This window comes from Dipodomys spectabilis, unplaced genomic scaffold, assembly GCF_019054845.1.
Source record: "Dipodomys spectabilis isolate Male_0828 unplaced genomic scaffold, ASM1905484v1 ptg000505l, whole genome shotgun sequence".
Taxonomy (NCBI): domain Eukaryota; kingdom Metazoa; phylum Chordata; class Mammalia; order Rodentia; family Heteromyidae; genus Dipodomys; species Dipodomys spectabilis.
This window is the reverse complement of record NW_024871182.1, coordinates 802,995-819,917: the sequence shown is the minus strand read 5'-3', so window position 1 is coordinate 819,917 and position 16,923 is coordinate 802,995. Positions and strand designations below refer to the sequence as shown.

The 16,923-nt window shown below is 35.4% G+C and overlaps 1 pseudogene; it reads left to right on the top strand.

Annotated features, from left to right (window-relative positions):
- The first annotated feature begins 6,791 nt into the window (after positions 1-6,791).
- Positions 6,792-6,891, top strand: LOC122099206 (annotated as a pseudogene).
- Positions 6,892-16,923: the final 10,032 nt, after the last annotated feature.

Sequence of the window (16,923 nt, the reverse complement as noted above, 5' to 3'; positions counted from 1 at the left end):
TACTACAAAATTCTTTTTAAGTAGAGGGTTTAATTGACAAATTCACAAATTATTCTGGCATTCTATTTGCCTAGAATATGCTTTCAAGAGAGTTATAATTAGATCTTAGTTAATAGATAATTCCAACAGTTCATGTATAAAATGATAATGTAAATAATCTAGACAGAGTTGGCAACAAATCGATATTAATTTATAAATATAGAAAAATTGAAATTTTTGCGGATTTTTTATGACATTGAAGAGAATAATTGTGACATCTTCTTTCTTCCACCTATATGTATCACAGGAAGCAATTTCCTTAATTACGTGCCTCTGTATACAATGAGAAAAATGCTATATTTGGGGTTTGTTTTTGTATTATTGGTTTGTCCTAGGGCTTGAAATCTGGGCCTGGATACTGTCTCTAAGCCTGTTTATTCTCAAGGCTGATTCGCTACCACTTCAGTCTCAGTGCCAATTGTGTCTGACTTTTTCAGAGTTTATTGGAGATTTGAACCATAATCTTCTGACCTTAGCATCCTGAATATCTGTGATAGTTTAAAAAAGCATAAATATAAATAACATTTGCAAGTATTCTGATCTCAAGAATCTCACTGGGGGAAAAATGATGCAACCCAGTTTATTGTAATATTCTTTCCAGAACAAAGAGAGCATCACATTATCAAAGGTGTAGTATTTTTTCACAATAGAGATAAGCTATTCATGATGTGAACTAAGGGAATTTTAAGGTGCACTTTACAACTTGGAAACTATTGTACTAGGATGACTTTATGGCATAAATCTTGGGATTGATGGTCATAGAAATATTAGCTTACTCTGATAAAATTTCCTTACTCTTGAAGAATTAATTACAGATGCTTCATAATTTTATCCTCTACCAGAAATGTGGCTAGTTTTCTGTTGACTTCTCAATCTGTAACACTCCATTGGAAACTGCATCTATTGCAAAATTACATAACATGCAAACAGGTACTGTTTTGAATTTCTCAGGTATGGATTGTTCAGAAAATGAGTAGTTATTAGTCATAGGAATTTTGAGGAACACATATATTCTGTCCTCTTAACAACTTATTTACTTTTAAAGTTATGGGTTTCCATAGAATTAAACTGTTTTCGGTTTTAGTATGAGAAAGTACTAAATTTATTCTTTTCTCAAAATATTGGCAAGTTTAGTGTGAAAATATTGTCTAGTTGGATAACATTCAAGTTGATGACTCTCTGATAAAAAATGAGTAATCTATTCAAATTAGATGACAAATAGTATTGATTTTTTAAAAAGTTACTACATAAAATAAAGAATAATATTTACTATAACAATACAGTGAAATTATCTTTTGTGCAGCTTATTTTTAATTTAATTTTATTATCAAATTGATGTACAATGGGGTTATAGTAATTGTAAGGTAGTGAATATATAACTTTTCCTACTTGTTACACCCTCTTTCATTTTTCTCACAGTTTTCTTTCACCTCAATACTCCTCACAAGTTGTAATGTACATTTCCAACATATTGTCTTGTGAGTATTGCTATTGCATTGTCTTGCCCTTTGTCCTTTGTCTCGCCACTTTGTTTTTCCTCTTCACTTCTCTAATTAAGTAAATGTATACACAATACACAGGGTACCAAAATCAAATACAGCCGGGGACAAACCATAGGGGAAAAAACCCAAAGAAAATAGAAATCACATAGTACATTAAAAACAACTGCAAAAAAAATCTCTGTTTCCATGTCTTGGAGTTCATTTTGCTCAGCATCAGCTTCTATGTTCATATATACATATAAAGCCACTGGAAAATAATAGTTGCATGGACTCTATATCATATAAACAACATGTTACTGTTTTTGATGGTAAAGGTTGAATTAGGATTGAGAAAACGTGATTATTATAAAGGAATTTCAAAAGAGTTTAAAAATTATGACAGGTATATTTTGATTGTTCAAAATTTTTAACAACTTAGACTATTAAGAAAATTTCCTGGGCAAAATAGACTTTCATGTAAAGAAAGCTATGGAGACTTAGTTGAGAGGGAGCAATGTGGGTAAAGATAGCTCATTTTCACACTAAACATACAAACTTCAGAAACTTTACTGTAAATCCTGTAGGTTCCCTTGAGAATTGTCCTTATCCAGGAAATATACTCTCACTGTGTGAAATTCAAATTCTTAAAAAAAAAAAAGACATCAAAATTTGTGAATTGACCTTTAATTACCAAAATTATTCTTTGAAAAAGATAATTTGGGTCAAAATATTTAGGGAGAAAGTGCCCTCCAAAATGAAAGAAGGTATTGGGTTCACACTTTTCTGTTTGTAACACTTTCCACAATGTCTTTGCACGTGAAGCACTGAAACGCCGTAAAAAATCTGATTGGATACTCCAATGATTACACATTTCTAAGTAGCTCACAAAAAATAATATCCTTATTAACATGAGGTAGTGAAGACTTCTCTTATTACATAAGCCAAAAAGTTTGGGATCAGAAAAGAATTGAGAAAATTGAAAGGGTAAGAAAACAATGTTCTTAGAAGCCCTATCTAAGCATTGACTTCAGCAGTGGAGGGAGGCCAAAATTTTTGATATAGATTGTCTTAATATTTTTCCTACCTAAAGTGATTTTACAGAGCCTATTTGGCTCACTACAATACAGAACAGATTGAATGAAGACAGGAAAATAAATTCTACGTCCAAATGAGGCAATTTAAAAGAGGATTAAAAGAGAAACCATGAAGATGTAGTGGGGCGGGGTGGGGAGGAGATCTTATAGTCTTTCAGCTTCACTGGACTTGAAGCCAAGAAGCTGTGCTTAATTGGAAATCAGACAAGAGCTAAGAGGAGGATATAGAATTAGGACATAGAAGCATTGTCCTTTGTAACAGACACTGTCACCCAAGGTATGGATAATTTAACTCTATTCTATTCCATACATCTTGCTGAGCAAATGCAAGACCAAGAAAAAAATAATCTATTGAAATAATTTTTCAAAGAATAACTTCACTGATCATGATATGGTATCTAAGGAGAATCTTAAGAGAGAACATAAAAGTGGAGTATACTACGGTTTCCTCTAAGCATCTTGTTAGCAAAATATACCTTTGAGGTTAGAAGTGACTGAACCAAAAAGTAGTGGAGTACTTATTTTGGTGGCACTTTAGACACAAGAAGACTTTCAAGGTAAAAGAAAAAAAGTATAGCTAAGTATTTGTGATGACAGCTTCTTGGAATGGTTTTTCGGAGACAAAGTTTTACATTAGAGTTTGTCCTCATTAACATAGACGTTGGGTTTTCGTGTCAAACAAATGCAAGGGTGAAGTTTAATGTACTCTCTTGGACAAGTAAAGAGCATGGCAGAAAAAAATGGCAAATAATAGTAAATTAGTTTGGCTAATTACTTTGCCAGAACAAAGAATGAAAGATATGATTCAAAATCACTTGACTTAAAAGTATGAAGAAAGAGTAACGAAGAGAGAGGAGCGAAAACATAAAGGACTCTTCTGTCACCAGTGGAGTAATGGGTTCTTGACCTTGTTTCTTCCATTCTATCTTCACAAGCTATCAAGTGTGGCTGAGGACTGGAGTATCCATTGCAGACAAAGAGAACTCACAGAAGAAAATATTTGCAGCAGATGTAGGTGATTCATAATCTTAGACAATCTATTTAAATCTGTTCAAAATTCTCTGCTACCCAAACTGCCCTCTTGGAACAGCTTTGTTTGCTTTTCCCAAGACTACTCTTCATTAACTATTTAAAATTTTGAGAGGTCATATTCATCCTCTCTAGAGATTGCTGTTTGGTTGTAATTTTGTGTGTTTTTGTTTTTTGTTGTGTTTTTTAACTAAATTTCAAAAGGTTGTGCAAGTGTATTACAATAAATATGTCCATCTAATTGTCCAATGCTCCTCGATCAGAGTGACTCCTTCTATCATTCTCAACTAACCCCTTCTCCAAGATTTATTTCAGATTTACCACTTCCTTTATCACATGTGTACATTGAGTATTCTAGCTGTACTTGCCCCTTGTTCCATTTTTCATTCATTCTATGTCTTTACTATTATTCCTCTCTGGTTTCAACTTCCTGAAAGTCATTCTGTTAAATTGTTAATATTTTGAAAGGTTTATATACATTCCATGGAGTTTCAGTCCTGCATATACTTGTACTGATATCAGCTTATAGTTCCATAATTCATTCATCTGCAAAAACAATTTGCAAGACTGGAGACATGAAGCACCTAGACATGATTTTATTCTCATCCAGTTGGAAGATTAATCTTTAGTCAACAAGAAAGTTTAAAAATGGCTTAGAATATATTCTTAACTAACAAATTTTATAAATGGCTTTGTAAAACGTTTGTGATTATTTTATTTTACATGGGATAATATTTTCTATACCTATAAGTTTTGGAAAAAAGAAGACTACGTTTTACTACAATACAGGAATATGGTAGAAATAGAAGACAGACTTTATGTTTGTCACATCTCTGATGAGTACCCATATTCATGACTTTAAGTCATATTTATTACTATGATAGACAGATAGGGAAAACATAAAACAACATATGATAAGGCAGCTATTTGTGTCTTTTTAAAATATACCTTATTAAGTGATGAAACTTTCTTTATTAGCTAGTGATTGGGTTTGAATTATGGGAGGTTGTTCTATGTGACACATTTCTGGAAGGCATCTACTGAACAACACAAATGGTGGGTGGCACTAGTTCTACACTTTAATGAATGGTTGAACCTGTTTGGCATTAGTGCTGGGTAAATAAATCAACTCAATTGTAACTTGCACCTTAAACTTGAAAAATTTGTAATGTCACTATCATCTACTTGTCAAATGATATTTTGGTGAATGTGATTTTTAAAAGATCATTTGAACAGGAATTTGTTTTCAGGAGATTAAATGTAGGTTATCATTGTTTTGAGAATGATAACATTTTTATTCTACAGAACCAAGTTTTACTGAACTACCAGTATTTTGAAGCATTAACTATCTTCTCAATTAATGTGTTTGTGAATTATATTTGACCTCTAAGTCAAGTTTTCCTGGCCTTGGTAGACCAATTATGGATCTATCGTTCTAGGAACTATTTTTTGGACTACTTATGCTGGACTGAAATCTTTGAGTAATCATTATAAGAGGGGTGTGAAAAATAATTTTGTGACATTTGTGATCTTGGTCACTCATATGGGCTGGTCATTTGTAAACTGAAAGTTTGAATTACTGTACTTTCTCTCAGATTTTGTTATTTCATCTTTCATTTTAAGTTGCATTGCATTTCACAATTGTTTACTGCTAATTCCAGTGTCATAAGGAATTGAGATGGATTTTCAATTACTTTCTTTTGGCATGCTTCATGAGCCTAGGTGAGAAATCTTGCTCTTGTTATCTGATGAAGCGGATAACTGGGGCCTGGGATCCTAGGACCCGTGGGTCCTGCTGAAGAACGATACATTTTAGATATCATATCAGCAAAATTTGGGTATAATCAGTAGGAATGCTTCAGAAATATGGAGAAAACATTTTGGATCCAGTGAGTTAGAACAATAAACAGAGCAGAAGAGTAAAATCCCCTATAGAATAGAGGAAAACAACAATTTTTTTTTTACAATGTGAATTCAGAAGATCTAGAACACTTAGAACACATCACAAGTTTATACCGAAGACATTGCATTGATACTTTTTATATTCTAATGTAAATTCTAAACCTTATTATTTATATTCCAATACATTTATTGTAATAAATATCTATTTATTTGTCAAATGATCAATTCTAGTAAGTTTCACTGTGTGAAATAAAATATCAGCACGTATAAATATAAAATATATAACTATATATAATATAAGAAAAAGGCACATGTTTTGCAATGCTCTGCTGTGGTTAGGGTATCAAAGGCAACTATGTTTTAAAGTATTATTCCATTATTTCTACCTCAGTGTTTGGTAGAATTGGACCTAAAGCTTTACCATTTGTAGATTTACAGCCTAGAGACAAGAGGAAACACTGTGATTAAAACATTAGCAATTTAAGCCCTATTATCGAGGAGAAAGATATAGACTTCTCTTGTAACTATAAAAATATTTGGTGAAAGAAAGGCAGTAGTGTAAATTCCTGCCTGGTTGGATGGTAGACTGGCCAGGACATTAGGTAATCATGCATGTGAAAAATTTTTTCACCTTCTTGGCTTTAGCTACTTTTGAAAGTTTAGGTATAAAAATCAATTATATTTTGATAAAATACCTTCTAGTCTAAACGATTCTGTCTTAACTGTTTCTCTATGATCCCTTTTATCTAAGATTAGTTTTGTTCCAATAAGAAAATCTATGCTATCAGGGTAAGATATTCTGGTTTGTCTGTTCCTAAATGGAGCAAGGGTAAAGGGTCAGGTAGACATTTGTGCCACTAAGACCTCATTTAGGAATTTTTGAGCTGCAGAAGTTTAGAAGTAGATCTTAAGCAAGGCTTACTTTGAATCCATTAGCTCCACAAAGCTAACTCAGTTGATAAATAAGTACTTGAAAAGCCATCACCTTTGAACCTAGCTATAAAGGCTTCAATGTATGATCAAATTTAAGATGAAAAAGACTTAAAATAGTCATTGACAAAAAAATTGCAAATGTGAGCAATCGACCAAACAATATAAGTTTTTTCCAATATACACAGAATTTTAGAGAAGTAAGATCAATAGCATTTTTAGGAGCAGTAAGGTTTCCTAGTTACAAACAGTCAACCAAGGATATATGCCTGTATAAAGATTGTATCATTAACTACTTAAATTTACAGGATACTACATGCTTCAGTAGCATGTTTAGCCAAATGACAACAATATAGAGATTATCATGGCACTTGCACAAGGATGATATGAAAATTTGTGAAGTATTCCATATTTTTCATTCTTCAGATGCAAGAAATGAAAAACAGTTATTAAAAATTGATTACAAAAATACAAGTCGTTATGTCGAAAAATGAACTTGACATCTTTGGTGTGGGGGGGAGTAGCGGCGAGGATTGAGTGGGGGGCGGGGGAAGGATGGGAATGGATGGGAAGGGGAAACAAATGAGGAGGCTACAGTACTTGATAAGAAATGTACTCATTATCTTGCCCATGTAATTGTAACCCCTCTGTACAGTATTTTCACAATAAAAAAATTAAAAAATTCAAATGTAACAATACATGTAATTCATTGAACTGAAAATTAGTTTGACATCAGTGCATTAAATCCTCACCTTAGAAAGGCCTTTACATAGCATAATCTTTACAAAACTACTGAAATTAGATAACTGTCTTTTTATCCCAAAATAAATAAAATGCTATAAGGAACTAGGAAAAAAAGGAATCTTAAACTTTTTCTATATGGAATGCTATCTGAAATAACACATTTATTAATGAACCTATATATATAATAAAACAATGTAGAATTTAAAGTATTATATCTAGGAGAGAATTAAATAGATTATGGACATTATACAAACAAAATACAGATTATTTTAAAAAATAATTTTTTCATACAAGCACCATAAATATTTTTAGTTTCTGCACTACTCATTTCAACAGATAATTTAAAATGATTTCTGATTTAAAAAATCACAAGCCCTGCAGAAATCATTATAGATGTATACAAACAACTCTTGAATACATTTTGACATCAAAGTCAGGCAATTCACTTGAAGGATATCATGGAATCCATGAATTTTTAAAGTAAGATATTGCCGTTTCTCTGTATTGTGAAAATATTTTGTACAGACACGAAGATGGATTGGCATTTTTGAAATTTAAGAAACTTAACCAAATCATTATGACATAGGAGAACAATTTTTACAGCCTTCCACAACTTCAAAGAGGTAGTGATACATATTTTTCCTTTTGGCAATATTAAATGCAGTTTCATCCAAGTGGTTCTTCAGACCGGGTTTGACATAATGCTTCAATAGAAGGAGATCCAGCATATCTGCTATTTCTATTCCAAGCAGCAAGATGCAAGAGGGTCTAGAGGACTTTAGTTTTAGCATTGGTAGCTGCATCATGATGAACTAAGAAAGAAGCCACTCTGGTATTATTCCACATATAAGCACTGTGCAGTGGTGTCCAGCCATTCACAGTAATTGAATGAGTATCTACCTTGAGCCACCAACTCATGGACAATGTCTAAGTGTCCACTGTAGTCTTCCCGATGAAGAGAGGTATACTCATCATCATTCCTAGTATTCACGAGTGGCCTTTTTGGAAAGTAGTCTCTGCACTGTAGTAAGCTGATTATTTTCAGCAGCCCAAACAAATATTTGCTTGAATATTTCTCCATTTCTTTGCAAATGATACCATTCCTCACTTTTTCATTTTGTTCCTTGTCTTCATCAGAATTGCCTAACCAGACACATTGAGTACCAGTGGGAATGAGGTGCACATGTATTCCCCAAAAGTTCATGTTGGTTGAACTGGTCAGAAAAATCCAGTGAATTTTCTACATCTTCTATTTCACCATGATTTTTTTCTCTTTTACCAATTTTACTATTCGAAATTATTCTAACTGGAGAGTAGGGAATTGATAGAGAGCAGAGGAAAGGTTTTCCTCCATATTCAAAGGAACAGACTGAAAATGAGGACCAGTGGTGTCTTGATGTGCAGCTTATTCTAGGAATGAGAAAATATGAAATAATGCCTTCTATGTAAATGATTTGGGAAATGGCAGAACAGAAAGTGAAATGATGCAACCAAAAATATAAAAGCAAAATAAGTTAGGATAATTATGGAGCAGTCATATTATGTATGAGAACCATGAAAAGGAGAGAGGAAGAGAGAGACAGATGTGCAATGACCTAGCTAGCCACAAAATCCATGCCTCTGATCAATTTATAGAGAAAACAATTTCATTTTTTAAAAGAGATGGAAATAGAATTTATGTATTTATTGAAATTAGTACATGCATTTTAATAGCCTTCATAAAGAGACATAGCTTTGACAAAATTACAGAGAAAAATCTAAATCCCTGATAATTCTAGTAACAGATAGGCCTGAAATCAGTTGAATCACACTTTTACTGTAGAGTGAAGGAATAGTTCCAGGCTAGGAAAGCAGCTAGAGAAGGCAGGCCAATTGTATCTGGGACAAAACTTTGTGGAAAATGGTATCAAGGATTAATTCCTGAACTATTGCTTTAATCATTATATGTTCCAAGACGAAAAGATGAGATTTAATTGATAGCAAAGGATTAACAATGCACTTTGACTTCTCATTAAGCAACTTCAATCATCAAAACCACATGAAAACAATAGACAGGCCTACCTTTTTAGATGAAAACAAGTGTCTTTAAAAACAAGGTAATTATGTATTCCTACAAAGGACTTCTATTTTGCTACTGCATTATACAGTTTTTTTCTAATGTTGGGTAACAAATAATGGATCTATTAGAAAGCTCTTAAAGCTCATATGTTCAATAGTGAGTTCTCTTATATTATATCATGGTATTTTTGTTTATGGTTTTAAGAAGAAATTTACTAGCTTAAATTTCTGACAGGACAATATCATCACTGTACAACTTGCTTCTATATTCTAAGTTTTAAATTACTTTCTGAAAGGGGTTCCGGGAAGATGGCGGAGGAGAAGCTGGAATCTGAACAAGCTCTCACATAGAAAGCAGTTTTACAGTTCCAGTGAACAGTCCCAAGACAGAGAATCACACCAAGTGTGCCATCACAGGACAGAGAGTTAGACAAGAGAGGGAAAGCCAAGGCAAGAAGACACATCTGAGCCCTTGCCAGCAGCCGCCGTAGCGGCAGCGGCAGGGTCCCGGCGGAGACTGCAGCCAGGACCATACCTGAGCGCTCACACAGAGAGTCCGGGACGAAGGAGCGAGCGGATTCTACTCAACACAAGCAAGAAGCGGACATCTTCATCCTGCATTTTGCAGACCAGAAACGACCCAAGATACAAGACTCGGCATAAGTAGAAGCCCGACATCCTCACTCCTTCTCAGGCAGCAGAGGAGGGAAGGCCACCCTTCCCCCCGAGCACCGGTGATCTCCATCTTGGATAACAACAAAGCTCGGAGGAGCTGCCAGCTCCAACTCAGGCCTTGGAATAAAACGAGTCATTTAGCAGGTCACAAGAACTTAACGGCGAAGTGACCTGCCAGACTCAGTTCCATCCAGGGAAAAGTGACCCAGCTCAGGTGCCAGCCATTGGAGTGGCTTTCCTCACTGGGTAACCAGAGCCAGAGGCTGCCCCTCCCTCTAGCAGCCTCAACAATCAATTGAAAAACAGAAACCCTGAGAATGGCTTCAGGCTGGCTCTGTGAGTTTTTTCACAAAATAGTCCTAGGGAAAAGCTACAGATTGTTGAAAGGCCTCAACTCTACCCAGAACCTAGCCTCACCACTACATCCCCCTCTTTTGTGATTCTCAAAGCAGATCACCCTCCCATTAAACTAATCTGGGAGGGGGATCTCAAAATCTTGGGTAAAGCAGAGCATTTTTCTGCCTATTCAAACAAACTGACTTAAGAAACCAGTCAAGCCAGAGGACCTCAGGCTGACCCGAGACTCCAACAAGAGGCTGGTTAGAGACAAAAGGGAGATACAGGATTCTTCCCACCCCTCCCAAAAAAATAAAAAAAAAAAAAATCAAAGAACTTTTTTTTTTTTCTTCTTCTTTTCTTTTTTTTTTTCTTTTCTTATTTTTTTTTTTTGGTACCTTATATATATACAAAATTTTTTTTCCCTTTTCTAAAAATTTTATTAATCTTTAATTTTTGCCTTTTTTGAAAAAATAATTGTTTTCCAGGAACTTTTTTTCCTCTTATATTTTTATTTTAGGAATACGTGAATGTGCGTTTTCCTTTCTTTTCTTGTCTTCTTTCTCTTTTTCTTTCTTTCTTTACTATCTTTTTGTTTTTTGTCTATCTCTACTGAACTTCTGGTCTTTTTTTCTCCCTTTCTTATCCTTTCCACCTTTTCCTCTCTTTTGATCTGCTTTATGTGACTTAACTCTTGTCCTGCACATCCTCAGATAAACCCGTAGTTAACTAGTAGACCCTATCCCCCATTGTGTACACACTTAATCCACAAATATATTACTCAATTCAAAACCTCTGAGACTTAAATTCCTTAATAGCAGTACTACCTCTTTATACCTATATAATATTTTAAGCATTTTTTTAAGTTTTTCACTTCTCCACTATGTCCCTTCCCTTCTCGTAATATACTCACATACCTCTCTAAATAGATGGTCTTTTATACTCCATAATAATATTAATTTTTACGTTTCTAATTTTTTCTGGTCTCTTTTCATTTCCCTTTCCCTTTCTTCTTTTTCTCTCTCTCTATACTTGCATCCTACCCAACCTATTTCCTGCATTGGGATTAGGACATAGTTAACTCTCCCTGTGCCTCCCCACACTAATCTATTCCTATTTTTTACCCACATCTCTCCCTAACCCTAAGAATTTCTGGTTTTCCAAATTCTTCTCTGCGGTTCGAAGTCCATTAACATATAGTAGTTTGATGTGGAATAGATGTATCTGTTGAACTAGATTGTATCTGTAGACTATTGACTGTACAAATGCAAACTTTGATTGATGGTTGCCTTAAGATAATGTTCTAGCACAAAACTGGTGCTATTTTCATCTCAAATGGGCAGAGTAAGCCGGAAAAACACAAGAAAAATGGCAAATCCGGATATCTCAATTCCCAATCTTGATAATCAGGGGTCAGAACAGATAATGAATAATCCAGAGGAGAGTTCCCAAATAGCTCTGGCAAACATGATAAATGAGAAGTTTGACAACCTACAAAGGACTCTGTATGAGCATGAAAGGGAGAGAGAGGCGGCATCCCAAAAGCTTATACAGGAATATCATAAGCGTGAAGAAGCTACTCAAAAACTGATACAGGATTTGCATGAACAACTTGAGAATACTCAAAGAGAACTACAGGAATCCCACGAACAGGAGGAAAGAGAACTACAGGAATCCCATGAACTGGAGGAAGCTAATCAAAGAGTAATACAGGAATTGAGAGACCAGGTAGAGAATACACAAAGATCACTAAAGGCATTCATGGAATCCATTAACAAAGAGCTGAAGGAAGTCAGGGAGACCACAAAGGGAATGCTGAATGGAACCCAACAGAAGGAATGGGAGTCCAAAGAAACCATAACCAATCAACTAAGTGATTTGAGAACAAACACTGAACACCAAATTAAGGAAGTAAAGAAATTCATACAAGACCTAAAACAGAGCTTCAACAAAGAAAGTGAAGCCACCAAAGCTGACCAATTAGAAGGAAACGAGATAAAAAAAACAAAGTAGAGAGTATTGACAGCAGGTTAGACCATGCAGAAGATCAAATCTCAGGGATTGAAGGCAGCCAAGATATTATAGAGAAAGAACATACAACCATACAAGACAAGTCCAAGAAATATGATAGATCTATCCAACACCTGGAAGACACCATCAGAAGGCCTAATCTAAGGATAATGGGTGTAGAGGAGCACCTAGAAACAGAAGTTAATGGTCTAGGAAATTTGTTTAACAGGATCCTAGCAGAGAACTTCCCAAACATACAAAAAGATAGGCCTATTCATATACAAGAAGCTTTTAGAACCCCAAATAGACCAGACCAGAATAGGACATCCCACCGTCACATTATAATCCACACAGGATCAACTCAGACCAAGGAAAAGATCCTTAAAGCTGTCAAGGAGAAAAGGGTAATCACCTATAAAAGGAAACCAATTAGAATCACCTCAGATTTCTCAGCAGAGAAAATCAAAGCAAGAAGAGCCTGCAATGATGTATGCCATGCCCTAAAAACAAACAACTATCAACCAAGAATACTGTACCCAGCTAAACTCTCCTTCCATAGCAAAGAAAAATTGAAACAATACATCTCCACCAAACCAGCCCTACAAAAGATTCTTAAAGATGTCCTACACATAGAAAACCAACAAGACCGCAATAAAGGCCAAGAAACTGCACCCAAACTGAGAATCCAAGAACCATAGGAAGAACCCAGTTTTTACAGCACCCAAGAAAGCGGATAACATGGCAGGAACTCCCAAATACCTCTCAGTCCTATCTATTAAAGTTAACGGACTTAACTCTCCAATTAAGCGACATAGACTGTCTAGTTGGATTAAAAAACAAGACCCTTATATCTGCTGCCTGCAGGAGTCACATCTTGCCCGTAAAAACAAACACATTTTCAGTGTTAAAGGCTGGAACAAAATCTACCAAGCAAACGACCCCCATAAACAGGAGGGAGTTGCAATCCTAATATCAGATAAAATAGACTTCAAATTAAAATTGTTGAGAAGAGATAAAGAAGGTCGCTACATACTAATTAAAGGATCTGTCCTTTAGGAGGATATTACAATTCTAAATATCTATTCGCCAAACAGTGGAGCACCCAAATTTATCAAAGAAACACTACTTTCCCTCAAATCCCATATAGATCCAAAGACATTAATTGTTGAGGATTTTAACACACCACTCTCCCCACTAGATAGATCAACTCGGCAAAATCGCAACAGAGAAAGCGCAGATCTAAACAGCTGCATAGATCAACTAGACTTAACAGACATCTACCGAACATTTCACCCAGCAGCATCAGAATACACGTTTTTCCCAACAGCACATGGAACGTTTTCTAAAATAGACCACATTTTAGGCCACAAAGCAAACTTGCCCAAATTCAGAAACATTGAAGTTATACCTTGCATCCTCTCTGACCACAAGGGAATAAAATTAGAACTCAACACCAAAAGCCACCAAAGAAAGTCCGGCATCACATGGAGGCTGAACAACACACTGCTGAATCATGAATGGGTCATGGAAGAGATTAGAAAGGAAATTCAAATGTTGATGCTATTCAACAAAAATGAACACTCAAATTACCAGCTCCTCTGGGACACAGCAAAGGCAGTACTCAGAGGCAAGGTTATAGCTCTGAGCTCCTACATCAACAAATTAGAGAGATCTGAAACTAACAATTTAATGACACATCTAAAACTCCTTGAAAAAGAGCAGCAAGATAAACCCCAAGCCAGTAGACGGAAAGAAATAATCAAAATTAAATCAGAACTAAATGAATTAGAATCCAAAAAAACTATAGAAATAATCAACAAAACAAAGAGTTGGTTCTTCGAAAAACTTAACAAAATTGACAGACCCTTAGCAAATCTTATCGGAAAAGAAGAGAACACACCCAAATTAATAAACTCAGAGATGAGAATGGAAACATCACCACAGAAACAACCAAGATTCAGAACATTATAAGGGAATACATCTCAAAACTTTATGCTAATAAGTTTGAGAACTTGACAAAAATGGACCTTTTCCTAGCAAATATTGACATGCCAAAACTAAACCAAGATGAGTTTAACAATCTTAACAGGCCCATATCAAGCACTGAAATAGAAACAGCAATAAGAGACCTCCCAGGTAAGAAAAGTCCAGGACCAGATGGTTTTACAGCGGAATTTTACAAGGCCTTCAAAGCAGAGCTCACACCAATACTGCTCCAACTCTTCAATGAAATTGAAAGAGAGAGCTCACTACCGAACACATTCTATGAAGCTATCATAACCCTCATCCCAAAACCAGGCAGGGACTCATCAAAGAAAGAGAACTATAGACCCATTTCTTTGATGAATATTGATGCAAAACTTCCCAACAAAATTTTGGCCAATCGACTTCAACAATGCATCCAAAAAATCATACACCACGATCAAACAGGATTCATTTCAGGGATGCAAAGCTGGTTCAATATATGCAAATCAATTAATATTATTCATCACATCAACAGGAGCAAGAATAAGAAACACATGGTTATCTCAATAGATGCAGAAAAAGCATTCGACAAGATCCAACACCCCTTCATGATGAAGGTTTTGGAAAAATTAGGAATCCATGGAACATTCCTCAATACAATAAAGGCTGTATATGGCAAACCTACAACCAGCATTATACTCAATGGTGAAAAACTAAAGCCATTTCCCCTTAACTCAGGAACAAGACAAGGATGCCCACTCTCTCCACTTCTCTTCAATGTAGTATTAGAAGGCCTAGCTACAGCAATAAGACAAGATGCAGACATAAAGGGAATCCAAATAGGGAAAAAAGAAAACTCTCCATCTGTGCAGATGGCATGATCTTGTATTTAAAGAATCCCATAGAATCCACTCCCAAATAACTCAAGCTGATTCAAAACTTTGGCAAAGTAGCAGGTTATAAAATTAACCCCCAAAAATCAATGGCTTTTCTGTATGCGAACAATGAGAAAAATGTGGCTGAAATTAGGAAAGTAACTCCATTTGTAATAGCCCCACAAAAAATAAAATACCTAGGAATTAACTTGACTAAAGAAGTGAAGGACCTCTATGATGAAAACTTTAAAATCTTGAAAAAGGAAATCAACACAGAACTAAAAAAATGGCAAAGCCTCCCATGCTCCTTGATTGGAAAGATTAACATCGTGAAAATGACAATACTTCCCAAGGCTATCTACAAATTCAATGCAATACCTATCAAAATTCCAACCTCATTCTTCAAGGAAATAGAAGAGGCAATCCAAAAATTCATATGGAACAATAAAAGACCCCGAATAGCAAAAACGCTCCTCAACGGAAAGAACACTGCTGGAGGAGTATCAATACCAAATTTCAAACTCTACTATAAAGCCATAGTAAAAAAAAGAGCTTGGTATTGGCATAAGAACAGACTTCAGGACCAATGGAATAGAATTGAAAACCCAGAAATGAACCTACAGAGCTATAGCCATCTAATCTTCGATAAGGGAGCTAAAACAATAGAATGGAAGACAGACAGCCTCTTCAGTAAATGGTGTTTAACTACATGTAGAAAACTAAAACTAGATCCTTATATATCACCCTGCACCAGAATCAACTCCAAATGGATCAAAGACCTTGAAGTCAAAGCAGACACTCTGAAAACATTACAGGATGGAATAGGAGAAACCCTAGGTCTCCTTGGCTCAGGCCGAAATTTTTTGAATAGAGACCCGGAAACACAACAAATCAAAGAAACCTTGGACAAATGGGATTGCATAAAGTTGCAGAGCTTCTGCAGGGCAAATGACATAGCTAGCAAGATCAATAGAAAGCCTGCGGATTGGGAGAAGATCTTCACTAGCCATACAACGGACAAGGGTCTCATATCTAAAATATACTTGGAACTCAAAAAATTAAATCCCCCAACAACAAATCCTCAAAGAAACAACTGCCCAATAAATAAGTGGGCAGAAGACTTAAAGAGAAACTTCTCTGAAGAAGAAAGAAGGATAGCCAACAGACACATGAAGAAATGTTCAACATCCCTAGCCATAAAAGAAATGCAAATCAAAACAACATTCAGATATCACCTCACACCAGTTAGAACGGCAAAAATCAAGAACTCTAACAACAGATGCTGGAGGGGATGTGGACAGAAAGGAACCTTACTTCATTGTTGGTGGGAATGTAAACTTGTTCAGCCAATTTGGAAAGCAGTATGGAGGTTCCTCAAAAGACTTCACATAGAACTCCCCTATGACCCAGCAATCCCACTTTTGGGCATTTACCCAAATGTTTACAAAGAAGACCACACTAAAACTACCAGCACAACAATGTTTATTGCAGCATTATTTACCATAGCTAAGATATGGAACCAACCCAGATGCCCCTCAGTAGATGAATGGATCAAGAAAATGTGGTATATATACACAATGGAATTCTATGCCTCCATCAGAAAGAATGACATTGCCCCATTTGTTAGGAAATGGTAAAACTTGGAAAAAATTATATTAAGTGAAGTAAGCCAGGCCCAAAGAAACATATTTCCCATGGTTTCCCTTATTTGCAATATCTAGTATATGTATGAGTCAAGCGGAAAAGGTCAGATAATGTGATGTCAGGAAAATGAACCCTTAGATA